At 35.7% G+C, this 13650-nt stretch overlaps 1 protein-coding gene and 1 long non-coding RNA gene across 4 annotated transcripts in view; both read right to left on the reverse strand.

Annotated features, from left to right (window-relative positions):
- FAF1 (Fas associated factor 1) overlaps positions 1 to 13650 on the reverse strand; it is a 518332-nt gene that overhangs the window by 127340 nt on the left and 377342 nt on the right. The window lies entirely within an intron of this gene.
- On the reverse strand, positions 3474 to 6055 carry LOC123597866. The gene is made up of 2 exons (XR_006712294.1): positions 5757 to 6055; positions 3474 to 5519 (listed from the first exon to the last, which is right to left on the reverse strand). It is a non-coding gene; the product is annotated as an uncharacterized LOC123597866 (long non-coding RNA).

Genomic DNA, 13650 nt, shown 5'->3' on the forward strand with positions numbered 1-13650 from the left:
TTAGCACCATGCTTGGCACTATATTATACTGCTGTATAACTTCTACAGTATACCTCATTATCATTGTAGCATAAGATCATGTACTATTCTAAGGTACAGATTTGAAGTAAAGATATATATTCTTTCATACTGTCATGTTCCCTGATTTTTTCCTATCTGCAAAATTTGGAGATGTGATTTTATTATTATATTAAAAATTTTTAGCATCATTTATTTCAGAGTTGGTTGGCTTCCGCTGGAATGCTGACATTTATATGTAATTTATTTACATATTTGACTTTTTAAAAAGTTTTTATTTAAATTCCAGTTAGTTAACATACAGTGTAATATGAATTTCAGGTGTACAATGTAGTGATTCAGCACTTCCATACAACACCTGTTGCTCATCACAAATGCACTAATTTTTATTTTCATTTTACTTTATTTTAATTTAATTTAATTTAATTTAATTTAATTTAATTTAATTTTAAGAGAGAGTACTAATGGGGGAGAAGGGTAGATGGGGGGAGAGAGAAAAAGAGAGAGAGAGAGAGAGAGAGAGAGAGAGAATCCCAAACAGGCTCCACGCTCAGTGCGAAGCCTGATGTGGGCTCAATCCCATGACCCTAGGATCATAGCTGAGCTGACATCAAGAGTTGGATGCTCAACCAACTGAGCCACTCAGGCACCCCACCAAGTACACTCCTTAATCCCCATTACCTATTTAATCCATCTCCCTACCTACCTCCATTCTAATGGATAAGAAAATGTGGGAGAGCATCAGCAGAAATCTCCTACATAGGAGGAAAATCTTCAAAAGATAAAAGCAACAGTTCAGTATATTAGCATCTTAGTCTCTCATTAAAGCTTTCATGTAAAGCACCTGACAAATGCTCACTTGAGACAGTTGCTGTTTGACAAAGAGCACTGAATGGACAGGCTGACTCTATAGGCTTTTCCTTTGTGCTCTATACCAGTTATGAATTAGATCATCAAAAAGGAATACTTAAGGACCATATCACCTAAGATCCCTAAAAAAATTACCATTACTACAAAATATTTAATACAAAGACCTCTTCTTTTACAGAAGGTTGATATAAGAAACATCTATTTTAATTTAAAATCTGTCATATGCAAAACAGTAGAAAATAACTGTCTACTTTATTTCTTAATGACTCTTGAATAGATAATCATGCAAAAAAATTCTCTCTTGAATTCAGTGCCAGGAAATCTTGAGATGAACTGTTAAATTTTTTTTTATTAGTCAATGAGATCTATAAATGATAAGCTGTAAACTCTAGGGCATAGTACCTGGCACATACTAGAAACTCAAAAAATATATATTAGATGGATAGATGAACGAATGTGAAACATTTTCTGTTTCTCCTAAGCTGCCAGAATTACAGAGCTAAATTCAGTGTTTATGTACAAAACTTGAGTCAATCCAAGTGTTTATAAATGTTTAATGGATACTTTACTGGACAAAGAAATGCCTCGATAGTAGAATAAATGGGACAGTAAAAAGCTAGAATAAATGATGATAAAAATGACTATCATCTGAATCTCTAAAAACAAGTTAATACTATGAGTTTCAAAAAGTACAGATCAGTAAACTGGATTTCAGTCCTCTACAAAAGCTAGAAAAGTCACTTAGACAAATGGCTTCTGAACACTTAGAATACAATAGTGATGACTAGGAGACAACATGGGTTATTAAGAACACAATAAGCCTAACTAGGCTGAATTATTAGGCTGAGAACTCATGAGCATTCCATGAGCTTTGAGTATCTGGAGTTCAGTAAGAAGTGATGAGGTATCTCGAAATATCCTTCAGGATAAGATTCAGAAATGCAGGCTAAGTTGGATAAATTTCTTGTCACTGAGAAATTGAACCTGCAGAGTGTTACCAAACTGAAAGTGGTCTCAAATAGCTTACCACTTGGTTTTGTTCTGTCAACATTTTTATAAATGTCTGACATAAACCAAATATACCTTACAGATACAATGCACTGAGCATTTACTCTGTGCCAGACTTTTTCAAAAATCAATTATCCCAGTTAAGTCCAATAACAACTCTAAGGGATGTAGTTTTTAATCTCCATTTTTCAATACAGAAACTGCAACTTAGAGGGGTTAAGCAACTTGCTCAAGGTCCCTATAGTGACCTACTGGCACAGCTAGAATTCCAATCCTAGTGTGATTAAATCTAAATTAATTTATACTCAACCATTATGCTGTTCTGCATTTTTATATCATCCAACAAGTAATTATTGAGTATTCAAGTAAGAAACACAAGTGAAGAAGACTGATGTAATTCTTGCCCTTAGGAATCTTACATTCTAGTGGAAGAATTAGAAAACAAAATTTTAATAAACAAAAGCAATGGCTTATTATGAAAAGTTTTAAGAGAGTACTATGAAAAAGAATGATGGTGAAGAAGCTTTCTCTAAAAAGGTTCAACAGGTCTTTTTCAAGAGGAGACATTTACAGTGAGACCTGAAGAAAGAAAATTAAAAGTCATTTCTATCTGATGACTTCTGTTTTCTCAGTCAACTTGTTAGGGCAGCTGGGAAAGGGAGCAGAGAGGGACAGGAGAAGTTTAATGAATGAGGAGTAGTATGAAACAGACATCTTACCAAGGGAACGAAAGCTAACTAGAGAATCACAGTAGGCTTGGTCAGCATTATTGTGTACTTGCTTGAAGTTTGTGTTTGTTTAGAAAAAAAATTAGTGTGACTATCTCTAGCAGTGTTTAAGTGCAAGGGCACAGATATAAAGAAGGAGAATAGCTGGGTTCAGCAAATTGAGTGCAATGGATGGAGACACTGGTAAGGGAATTTAAGATATTACAAGGAAGTCATAATGATGGGCCTTGAAATCTAAATAGGACAAAAAGGGAAATGAAGATTAGAGACACAAAAGGGCAGATGAAGTAAAGTGGTGGGGTCAATATATTGGAGGGCATAATGAGATAAAAAACTTTAGCACTTGAGCAAGTTAAGATAGGGATAGGAAGTGTTGGTCAGAGCCAAGTGCTTGAAATCAAAATATATGAGGTGATAAAGCTTCTCTTGATGGCTACGTCTAAGTGTGGTAAATAAAGAGAAGAAAAAAAAATTCTGGAGTTAGGTATAGCTAGGCATGGAAAGGATTATCAAGAATGACAGCAATAGAAATGATAGGAGTTACAATATCATTTATGAATGATAACTCTTGGGAGAGTTAACAGAATCTGAACTTCAAAAGATCTTGTCAGTCAACTGCATTAGTAGAGAATGGCAAAGATCTAGTTTAATAACAACCCAGACCCCCAAAATTATTTAAACAAATAGTAACAACCCAGGCCCAGCCCATCAGGGTAGCCCCATATTTGAAAAACTGGTAGGGGGATTTAGTTGACTACCTCAGTTCAACAGGAGCCAACAATATAATTCCAGAATAGAACTGAGCACAGCGTGAGATAAACCTGCTCTAGAGCACTATGCTCGATTTTGGGCACCTTTAGAATGGGCTGGATCTAGACACCCTAGCATATAAGGAGCAATGGAAATAAATATACTTTGTAAAAAAAAAAAAAAAAGGCAAGAAAATTAGGGCAAACAAGATAGCTCTAGTTAAACTGACTGTAAGGCGGAACTAAAGTCAGGCTTATTAATTCCCAGGTTAGGCTTATTAATTCCAAACTAGAACCAAAAGGGAGAAAGTTGCAGAAGCCCTCTCTATGAAGAAGCACTGTAGCAAACACCTTTTCTAGCTTTTAGAGTAGCTCAAAAATGTACTACCTTCTGAAGCTTTAATTTCTCTGTCCCTAGCAGTATCCAGGTAGCAACTGTAGTAACAACAGTTAAGCACATTATGGGGAAACATACCTGCATGGCTGTAAATTAGATGTTGAGAACACCTCTAATCTCCAACTCTAAGATTTGGTGAATCCCATATTTATTTGTTCCTTGAGCAAAAGGTCTAGGTCTTATATTCCCCTTACAACCTTCATAAAGCTTTGCATAGTTATTCAGTACATTTTTGTTGTTGAATAATCCAGCCTGACAAGGTCATGGGACAAGAAGCATTATGAAGCAGAAAAGCACAGGTTGATTTGGAATTTATATCTGGTACAACCATTTGCATGACCTTGGGTAAATTATAGAACCTCTCTTAGCCAAAAATAATTTCCACATATGTGACATTGGACCTTGGCTATTTACCTTGCAGAATTGTAGTTAAATGACCTAATATATACACAGTGAGGATTAAATAAACTCATACATCTATTTATATCTATATCTGTATCTATAATTAGTATGGCACGTAGTAGGTGCTTTAATGGTTGCAGTTATTATGTGTTTTGGTCTTTTTTAAAAGCAGTAACGATAGTCTTATTCTTAGCTATTGAAACTCTCAGTAGAAGCCCCTGTCATAAATGACATGAGCTTGGAGAACAATTCTAAGGGTAAAGAAGCTGTCTTTATTGGTGAAAGAGGCAGAAAATGATTGTGGCGTCCTTAGCTACACTCCACTAAGGTCACTCCAAGTTATCACAAACTGGTAAGGGCAGTAATCTACTTAAAAACTTTACTAACATTTATTTTGAAAATGAAATCTTGCTTACTTCTCATTTTTCTATTGAAAATAGTTGTGTCCAAGTCATCAGAAAGAGAATTTTAAAGATAAAGGTCAAAGGTCTCAGGTCAAGTGGGTCAGCTGTCAGCACCCTCTTCCCCAATTTTCATAGATGAAAAAAAAAGATCTGGAAATGTTATACCATTTGCTTAATATTTCCTTGTTCTTCATACTCCCAGACCAACTGAGTCCAACTTCCTAACTGCTCTACATTTTATGAATGACATCTGCCTAAACAGTGGGAAAACAGTTTATCATAGTCTTTTAAGAACAGCAACTGACATATTTAAACGTGCATAGATTTTGCTTTAAGAACCAATAAAAAGTTAATACTTACATAGCTTTCATAATAACCAAATAAATTTTTGTTGCTGTGGTACTGAGTAACTTATTTGGGAGCTACTCAGAGCCTCCAATACCTTATTTGATACTGGGTTGGCAACATAATTTTTCAGATTGAGATATAGTAATCAAAGCTTCTTTATTGTTCATGTTAACTTGCTTCATTCTTTCCTTAGTTGAGGTGTGTAGAAAGGTATGTTAAAGAGGACTTTCTTGGTGCTGATCATGCATTGAGGAAAAGAAAGATACATACATACAGAAAGATACATACATATCTTAAATTGTTGCTGTGCCTACAGACTGAGTCAGCCAACAGCAGATAAACTACAAAAATCCCTATGGTTAACTTTTAATTCATTAATAATATAAAAATATTTTGTCACTTTTCTCTATTACTGTAATGCAGTCAAGTTCAAAGACACAAACATATGCTTGAGGAAAGGACACAAAATCTACTTCCTAATGAATTATCCAAATACGTTAAGAAAAAGGATTCCACCTGACTCTACAATTCTAGACTGACAGTTTTTGGTGGTATATTTAGCAGATTAGATCACTAAGGTAATTGGGCACTAAAACTTTTTTTTTTTTTTTAATTTTTTTTTTCAACGTTTATTTATTTTTGGGACAGAGAGAGACAGAGCATGAATGGGGGAGGGGCAGAGAGAGAGGGAGACACAGAATCGGAAACAGGCTCCAGGCTCTGAGCCATCAGCCCAGAGCCTGACGCGGGGCTCGAACTCCCGGACCGCGAGATCATGACCTGGCTGAAGTCGGACGCTTAACCGACTGCGCCACCCAGGCGCCCCTAAAACCTTTTTTGAGTATCCATCTAGATTGAGAGGCAAATACTAGAAAAATGTCAGAGGAACCAGTTTCCAATAGGTGGTGACTGAACGAACACATTCCCTTTATAAGTTTTCTGAGTGTTTTACTATCAGTATTTATGGAAGAGGAGAACTGTGCTACTGATTTAAGTGGCATAGTTGATACATGATCAGTAAAAGTTCTTCAGAAACAACCATGAATATAAAAATTATTAACACTAACAAAGCAGTTCATAAAGTAAATAAATCTCTTGAGATCTTTTCAATTTCAGGCAAGGAGAAAAGCAAAAGACATGATGGGGTATATTACTTTAAAAAAGATATTTCATTTTGGAGATGTCTAATTTTTAGAATTTGTTTCATTAGATAACTCATGTTTTGTATTCTATATAAACACTGGATCCAGTACCTCTGGCAGTCATATTTATCTGAATTTGTATATTCTAAAATACTAGGATAACTAGCTATTGGGAGGGAATATTTGCATACAACTGCACACAAATTTCGAAAGTCACGAAACAGGAAAGAATCTGGCTACAGAGCACAGAAGGGCAAAAGCTTGGCATTTAGCTGAAACTCTGTGTATCTTGAAAAGATATAATGATTCTTTTTATTCTGTAACTCTTACAAATCAAGTACTTAGAATATTCAAAATACAAAGGGTTTAACAGAAAGACCAAGGAGAACACCAACAGAGTAACAAGAAAGGTCTAGTGCATGAGAAAAATAAGATTTGCTAAAAACATATAATGTTCTTTTGGACTGTATTGTCAACAGTTCTCACCTTTGATTGTTCTTTTCTAAAATAGTCTTCAAATAGACTGTGAAAACACATAGAAAACTGTATCTGAGTTAAATGCCTGTTTTCTAAATAGCATTAATTAGATGAATATCATGGGAAAAATATATAGCTTGATTCAGATATAATGCATGCACCAGCAGGCAGTTATGATTGCAGTACTAGGTAGTAGTGTAGGAAGTATCCAAATCACAGTAAAAAGGCTTGTAAACCAATAATTTAAAATTACCTAAAAGAACATTTTTAAAAGGATAATCTTCTATTTTAAAAACAGTAAAGAATTATAAACAGTTTAGCCATCATCTATATACAGACTGGCTTGTTCTCAATCATAAGAGGCCATCATCTTTTATCCTGTCCTTCTTTTCCTTCCTTTCAGTACTATTAGTAAACTATTCACAACTGCACCCTTGGACAATGCTGAGCAGTAATTATGACTTGCTGACAAAGAGATATGAACAATTACTGAGCCCATTTTGAAACCCTACACTAATAAAGTCATTAGATGCTGCCCTTGCCATGATCCTTCTAAAAGCTTCTGAAGTTACAAGAACACACGGCATTGTTTGCAGGGACAATTGCTGCTGGCAGAACGCAAACCTTGAGTTAAACCATGCTGCAAATTGATCTTGACATTCTGTTAAGACCGCCACTAAAAATCAAAAGCAGAGGAGAAAAGGAGAAAATGAGTGGGTAGGATGTAATCATGGAACAGGAGGGGTTCCTCCTCACCTTCTCTCCTCCCTCTTCACAAAACAAACCAGGGAGAAAATGACAAACTCTCCTGGTGTTTTGGAACCTTTATTTTAAAGCATTAATTAAGCCCTTGACCTGGGATGTTTAGGATGGCAATACATTTCCTTTAAAAGTACTGGAAGGAAAACGTAGCACAAAGGAAATAAAGAAGTTTGGGGAAAATTATACGGAAATCTGGCATGAAGGCTCTCTGGAAGTCTTGGTTCCCTGACCGCAACATGTCCATCTGTTTTATCAGCTACTTCTGCAGAATCCATATCTCCTCCTAGGGTAGCAGCTGGGAATTAACACTCCTTGTGTCTCCCATGCAGACCTCACACCTGGGCAATATTTGCTGGATCAAATGGAGGTGGAGGGTTAGAGTAACATGGTCATCTAGGCTTCAGCCAGGCATGAAGCATGGAGTAATTTGGAATTAAGGGTATGCCACTGTGAATATTGCTAATTGCTCAAATGGAAAGTGCAGGTGAAGACAGCCTACTGATAATAAGAGCTTTAAGTCAATTAACTCTTGCCAAAGATTAAGTAATGTGGAAAACTATCACTTGAATATTAAGGCTAAAAAGTACCTGTCAGCATAGCAGCAGAAGTTTCCAGTGATCTGAAATAACTGCACTCAAGGGCATTAAGTTCAAAAGCTAATATTAACAGGCAACAGAATTCTGTGAATACTGGTACTAACTGTGTAGGCAAAATTTAATGCAACATTATGTATATATATTTCATACAACCTGTGTAATTCAGGCACTGTCAGCAATTCCTAGGTAACTATTTGCAGCTACTATGAACACCGCTTAGAAATAGTGCACGATGGCTGATTTAACACTTCGTAGCATGTACACTGATGTGCTAAATATTTCCACCTCAGGAACTTACATATAAACACCTCATAGCTGGCTGATTACCCAGTTGGCATTATCCTAGTCAAGTTCAAGTTTTCTAGAATTAAATAATCTAAACCAGTACTTATACTAGATAGACTGAGACATTTGCCTTGTGGGCCCTCCTGGTCAGAACAAGAGATACCCATTAATCCATTTACTACTGGTTAATATTGGTGGTTTACTGTGCCACATAGGTTATGTAACTTTCCTTGATGAAGCAACTACAGCCAAAAACTCATAGCTTAACATCAAGGGCATTCCTGTGCCAATGTTCCCATGCAACTAATAGATGTCCAAATAACTCTAATAGAGGGAAGCAAATTAATGCTTATTGTGCTAGTGCTTTATATACTACTATCTACATTTAATTCAAATGATGCCCAAATGGAACTTGCTTGACTCCTTGGCATACCTCATCATGTAGCCAGTTTAGCACTCTGGTCCTATGAACATGTTTACTTTAATCAATGCCATCACCATTGCAGAAGGCTCAGAGTACCATCCCCAAATGGCCCAATCTGAGGGGGCCAGTTGTTTCAGGGCTATCAGACTTGGTGAGTCTGGGGAAGAAACTCTGGAACCACAGGATGAACTCATCTGGGCTGGAATTCAAGTCTCTTTCCAGAGGGTGTGCGGGTGCCTGGTGCACAGAAGACAGACAGCAATATTCTAAAGTGCTACAGGGCCAGCAGAAGACAAGGTACCTGGTCTGGACATTTGTAATTAATTCAGCAAGGAAAATGAAGGTTTTTGCTTTATTAGACCTACTAATGGCTATGGCGGAAGATCATACAATTAGAGTAGTATAACAGCATTTCCAATACTCTTTCCACTGCCACTTATTATTCAATAAGACTATTAGAGATTATTTATCAATATAACACTGACTTTTTCAAAGGCACTGTGTAACACATTGAGACTATAGATATAGCTCTCTTGGGGGGGGGTGACAACATAATAGGGAGACAGACAATAACCATACAATGTTCATGAATTCCATCATTACAGGTTAGTATATGGATATTATGGGAGCATAAAGAATGTGCATTTTAGACTGAGAGGCAAGAGAGGATGGACAATGGTAAGGCTTCCTAAAGGTGGTAACTGTCCTGAATTTTAAGAAATTATTCTTTTACAGCACAAGCATTTGTTCACTAACAATATATTGTCCTTAAATATATTTTATTGTAGTAGTTAAATCCATGATGATTTTCTACATATTTCCACATCCAAAAGAGTATCTGATCTCTGCCCCACTGTCTGCCTGTAAGCAAATGCCAATATTGGGGTGAATCATTAATAAAACAACTTCTTGGGATCTGTCCATCCCTGCTAGTTGACCTTAAACCTTAATCTCGTTCAGACCATATATGATTACACTAGCTGGGCAGGTCCTTCTATTTTTTCTCTCCTCCACAATTATATAAACCATTGATTCTTCGTTTCTGATACTTAATTATGAGGTTTAAAATACTAATATTCCTTTATAAAAATAGCAAATATCTCCAACCTAATAAACTAGGAATGCTGCTAATATAAAAAGTAAAATCCTAATTTCATTTTTCCATGTGTCATTTCTTTGAAGTTCTTCCTTGGCCCACTCAGGTAGAGTACCTCTCTATGAAGTTCATCTATACTCCCAAAGCACCTTGGGCATACTTCATACTACATATTAGCTCTCTGTCTTCCTACTAAAGAGTAGGAATTTTGAGCATTATACACTGTATCGTTTTTACCTTCTCATCCTCAGTGCAAAGTACCATTCCTGGTTCCTATTAAATATGCAGTAAATGTTTACTCAGTGAATAAACATGAAGAAAATATACCTTTCTTAAGATATCTTTTAGCTACTTTCAGAAATGATCTGCAGGATCTCCTTATTTACTGTTACCTGTTTCTTCAGCTCTTTCAGTTACAGGTATATCCTACTCTTTCTTTCAGGATTATTGTTTAGATGGATATTTAGGAAATTATACCCTCCAGGACTTCTTAAGACTAACAAGGGCTTATTGCCTACTGCTTTAAGAAAGAATGGCCCTGAATTGCAACTAGACATGACAGCCAAGACTGTACAGAGTTTTCCAGGAAAGAAACCTCCATTTAGATATATAATACTGAAATTATAAGCACATTCTTAGGTAGAAATGGATGCATACATTCATTGGCCAAATGCTTACTGAATTTCTTTCTCCTACAGTTTTGTAAATTTAAAGTACCTTGTTTACAGGGCACCTGGGTTGCTTGGTTAAATGACTGACTCTTGGTTTCAGCTCAGGTCATGACCTCACTGTTCAGGAGTTCGAGCCTCGCATTGGGCTTTGCACTGACAGTGTGCAGCCTGCTTGGTATTCTCTGTCTTCCTCTCTCTGCTCCTTCTCATGCTTGCTCTCTATCTCCCTCTCTCAAAATTAAATAAATAAATAAATAAATAAATAAATAAATAAATAAATGTGCCTTGTTTAATGAGACAAATAAAATGAATAAGACTTTCTGGGAGATCACAATCTAGTGAGGGAGAAGATAGTTATATTACCATTACTGCTAAAGTCTGATGTCTCAATTCATATTTGGAACGTTCCAAGATCAATCCAGAAATTATTCTAATCTATTTTATACAGGTATAGGTTGGTCAAATTAAGTATTCAACTTAGAAAGTTATTAGAATCATTTTGGAGGTGGGAAATCCAAATCATCAACATCACAGGGGTGTATAATAGTGACATTCTATAGATATCTGTTTCTTTTTTATTCTAATTTGTTAGTGAAATTAAGAAATTTAACTTATAACCTCAAGTGATATTCATATTCTGGTAACTTTACCAAATCATTCACTTGGTACAGTATTCTTCTCTTCTACACATGAGAGATTCACAGTAAACTGACTAATGTTTCTGTAGGTTTAGCAGAGTATTTCTTGCATTATTTTTTTTTAAAGATTTAATTTTTTTTAAGTAATCTCTATACCCAACATGGGGCTTGAACTCACAACCCCGAGATCAAGAGCCGCATGCTCTACTGACTAGGCCAGCCAGGTGCCCCTTAGCAGAGTATTTCTTTTCTTTTTCTTTTTAATGTTTATTTATGGGGGGGGGGAGGGGAGAAAAAGGGCAACAGAATCTGAAGCAGGCTCCAGGCTTTGAGCTGTCAGCACAGAGCCCCACATGGGGCTCGAACTCACAAACTGCGAGATCATGACCTGAGCCAAGGTCAGATGCTTAACGGACTGAGCCACCCAGGCGCCCCATTATTTCTTAAGCAAAAGTAAATTTGCTTGGCAAGTCCAACCCCATCTTAGGCACCAATGTCCCCAGCTATCACGTCAGGGGGCAGTCCCAGAAAGCTACTAAGGAGTCACCCAGACTAAATAGCATATAGGCTCAGGATTTAAAAAATTTGTGTGATCAGTTTGAACTAGGAAAGCCAGATATGGGATGAAACAAGCCATCCACCAGGAATTTATTTCCACACTTTTTACATCTGTCATATGAAAATCACAGCAATCTTGTTTGTGATGCGTAGAAATCTCTTCTACATTTTCACATATTAATCTGTCATATTTTAGCTTTCTGGTAATATGCAAATGATGGCACAACAACTTTTGAAATACAGCTCACTGATCAATAAATATTAGTTCAGTGGTCTTCTACTGAACTGAGTGTGAAACTTTGAGGTTTTGTTATTCAGTGATAATAGTGTCAAATGGATAATTCAATAAATGTTTATGACAAACACCTCTGGACAAAATGTGGTACTAAAAATACAAGTAAGATCATACAGATGGAAATGCAACTAGACAATTTTATTTAAATGACGGCTGGTAAGAAAATTGTTGCTACGCTAATCTTTTTCTGTGATAATAAATAAGTCTAATTAATTAAAATATTTTTGCAGTTCAATATATCAAGGGAAATCTACTTTTACTCCATTTTAGGAATATGTCATTCCAATGAAATTTCGTCCTGGGTATGTAAAATATGTATTTTCCATTTGCCTTGACAATAATAATGTGGAGATGTACATGAAGAGCATCTACATGATTCTGTTGCTTTACAGAGAGAAATATAATACCTTAACTTAAAATACTTTTTAATTTGTAATATGGATAGAATTTGATTTTGAGTAAGGATGCCAAGTATCTTAAATTCCAGAAATGGTTAATTCTCTTTTGCCCCATTGGCCCTGTTTCTTGTTTGTATAAATATTTACTAAAGCAAATTCCTAGATGTTTCTATTTTCAGTCTTTAATATCACTTCTTTTCATTTTCATGAATGTAATAATAATAATGAGATGCCATATTTTTAAAAATGTAGACTGAAATATCTTATCATACCTCACAGTTGGTCCTGCAATTCATTGAGAAATAGCTCTAAAGCCTTAAACAAGGCCTTTATTTTGTGTTTTAAAAAAAGTGTCATAAGGAGTTAATAGGACACAGCTGTACTGGCTCTTTCTAATAAGCAGCTTCTGTCGCTTTGGTCACCACAGGTGTCTCTGTAACCTGCAAACTCTTATTACTAGTGTATCAAAGTTGTGCTACTTAACAGACTTCTTTGGTAAAACATAACAAAGCAATTACATGGCTGTTGATTGCCAGTCATAAAAAAAAAACCCTCAAACACTGTTTTTCAAAAGAAACTACACTGCAATTTTTTGTCATTGTAAAATAAAAGGAACTAAGGAATTAAATGGAGGATAGAACAAAATAACAGCAGGTAGCCTGCTGAACTTAGCCATTACAGATGGTTTAGAAATAGTGTTTCCTTCTCCATCAAGTTGTGGATAAAAGGAAAGGAGGAGATTCCTTACTGCCAGTGAATGGCAAAAGATTTAGCCAAGTCTCCAGTCTATGTATTTTGCCTCATGAAAGACCTTCGATGCTGCATTTTTATCTGTTTTTGGCACTGCTTTTCATCACCTTTAACTGAGTGTGAATAATAACCTGATTTAATTTAAACAAATACAGGTGCTAAAGGTTCTTTATTTATGTATAACAGGGAACATTTCCAATGCAGAACGAAGTCATCCTGTGAAATTTCCTAACCATTTGCTTAAAGAAATGAAGTATTAGATGAAAAAATTGCTTCAACATTCTTTTGCTTCACATTTCAGGGAAGAATCATTCTTCTTTTCAGGTTTAGATTACATAAAACAAAGTCTAAATGAGCAAAAATTCAGTGAGCTATAAAATAATAAAAAAACAAATCAGATGATTTCTAATTGTTCTATAATCATTTAAATTAGGTAACTACAGTAGGCTTGCCTTGAAATGAACTTAATCTCCCTGTTCATAAACCAATACCCTGTGATTATGATTGTGTTAAACACACCCAAAGTAGCATCACTGACTGTTATGGCCACATGTGTAATTAAACATGATGAAATATATTTCAGATGGGAAACTCAAACAGGCAAAATATGAAGAATTATTCATCATTTATAGAT

Source organism: Leopardus geoffroyi, chromosome C1, assembly GCF_018350155.1.
Source record: "Leopardus geoffroyi isolate Oge1 chromosome C1, O.geoffroyi_Oge1_pat1.0, whole genome shotgun sequence".
NCBI classification, from domain to species: Eukaryota; Metazoa; Chordata; class Mammalia; order Carnivora; family Felidae; genus Leopardus; species Leopardus geoffroyi.